The 1,976-nt window shown below is 46.2% G+C and overlaps 1 non-coding gene across 1 annotated transcript; it reads right to left on the minus strand.

Annotated features, from left to right (window-relative positions):
- Positions 1-272: 272 nt before the first annotated feature.
- TRNAL-CAA (transfer RNA leucine (anticodon CAA)) lies at positions 273-381 on the minus strand. The gene is made up of 2 exons: positions 344-381; positions 273-318 (listed from the first exon to the last, which is right to left on the minus strand). It is a non-coding gene; the product is annotated as a tRNA-Leu (tRNA).
- Between the last annotated feature and the right edge of the window lie 1,595 nt (positions 382-1,976).

Here is a 1,976-nt window from a genome sequence, read left to right on the forward strand (position 1 = left end):
TGTTGAGAAAGTTCTTTGCCAGCACCCAGAGGCCTACCTCTACTAGAGAGTCAAAAAACTCATTGTTCCAATAAATAAAATAATGGAGATGTCCTATCTCCTAGAACTGGAAGGGACCTTGAAAGGTCATTGAGTCCAACCCCCTGCCTTCACTAGCAGGACCAAGTACTGATTGTGCCCCAGATCCCTAAGTGGCCCCCTCAAGGATTGAACTCACAACCCTGGGTTTAGCATGCCAATGCTCAAACCACTGAGCTATTCCTCCCCGAACATGTCAGAAGTGGGATTTGAACCCACATCTCCATTCAGCAACCAGAACACGCAGTTGAGGGGAAGATAGAGCCTTGAGTCTGGCGCCTTAGACCACTCGGCCATCCTGACAATGAAGCATAGCTGCCATGTGTGGCTATTGTCATGGAGTAGAAGTAGCAAAGGGCCAAATCCATGGAAGGCCTTGAATTTCAAGACTGGGATCAGTGCAGAGAGTGGTGCACTGGGCTGATGTGCTCACTGCAACTTGTGTTGCTCAGCAGGTAGCCTACTGCATTCTGTATCAGTTTGATTTGTTGAGGGGAAGAAAGAGTGAGGCAGGCCTAGAGAGAGAGAGGGGGGGGGGAAGGTTTTAGTTTCTGAACATTGTATAACAATCTGAATTTTTAGATACTTAACTCAAATGAATCTATCAATAGTTTTTGTTTTTGTTAGGGGGCAGGAAGAGAATATAGCGACTAACTTCAAGGCAGTTACACCAGGGATGGATTTGTCTCTTTCTTTATTTTACCTTTCAGCTATTACACTGTTAGTTATTACTTAGCTGATCTTTTTACATATAAATGCATTGGGTGTTTTGAATGAAATCATTTCACTCTGTGGATATGATTGGTAGCCTCTGAATTTATTAGTATCCTTTTGTGAGTTACTGTGTAATCTTTTCTGTGTATTTCTTCTTCTCCTACTGATTGGAATTTATCACAAAACAATAAATAAAATGATATGCAATAACAGGAAACAGTATACAGATAATTGATATTTAGAGCCTTTCCTTCTCTTCCCTCCTGGAGAGGACAAAGCTTAATCACAATAATTTTTTTATCACCTTATTTCTAGAAAGTCCATGTTTTGTGGGAGGGCAGGGAAGAAAACGATAAACCAGTTGTGTGATTTCCCCGCCCCGGATTGTATGAATATCTGTTACTTTAACTTGAGAGGTTTCACATCACAAAGCAATAATTAGGTAAATTCTGCCCACTCTGGGTGTGGCAGCATGTAAGATACCCATATGATTACCCACTGTTTTTAAAATCCTGTAAGAGAGAGATTGCTAATACTATGGGCCAGTGGTTCTCAACCCGTAGCCCATGGGCCACTTGGGGCCCAATCATCACACAGCTGTGGTCCATTTGACATCCTCAGGGCCATAGAGGTAGTGTATATATTGTGTGGATGTGGCCCACATAATGCATAGAGAGTTGCATATGTGGCCCACAATGGTAAATAAGTTGAGAACCACTGGTATGGGCTTTTGATGTTTGATCTAAATTATCTGGGTAAGCTAAAGCAGAGAGGAAATTGAGATAATTCAAGCATTTCAGTACCATTTAGGGTGACCAGGTGTCTGGTTTTCTACCGGAACACCCAGTCGAAAAGGGACCCTGGCCGCTCCAGTCAGCACCGCCGATGGGGCCGTTAAAAGTCCGGTCAGCAGTGATGTGGAGCTAAGGCTGGCTATCCCCTACCCGTCCTGGCACTGCACTGCGCCCCGGAAGTGGCCAACAGGTCCGGTTTCCATAGGCGCCAACTTCTACTCATGCCAGTGGGTGCTCAACCCCCCTCTGGCCCCGGCCCCACCCCGACTCCACCCCTGCCCTGCCCCCATTCCAACCCCTTCCCCAAAGTTCCCACCCCAAATCCGCCCCCTCCCTGCCCCTATTCCGACTCCTTCCCCAAATCCCCGCCCAGGCTCCGCCTCTTCCCTG

The sequence above is a fragment of the Emys orbicularis genome, chromosome 6, assembly GCF_028017835.1.
Source record: "Emys orbicularis isolate rEmyOrb1 chromosome 6, rEmyOrb1.hap1, whole genome shotgun sequence".
Lineage (NCBI taxonomy): Eukaryota > Metazoa > Chordata > Testudines > Emydidae > Emys > Emys orbicularis.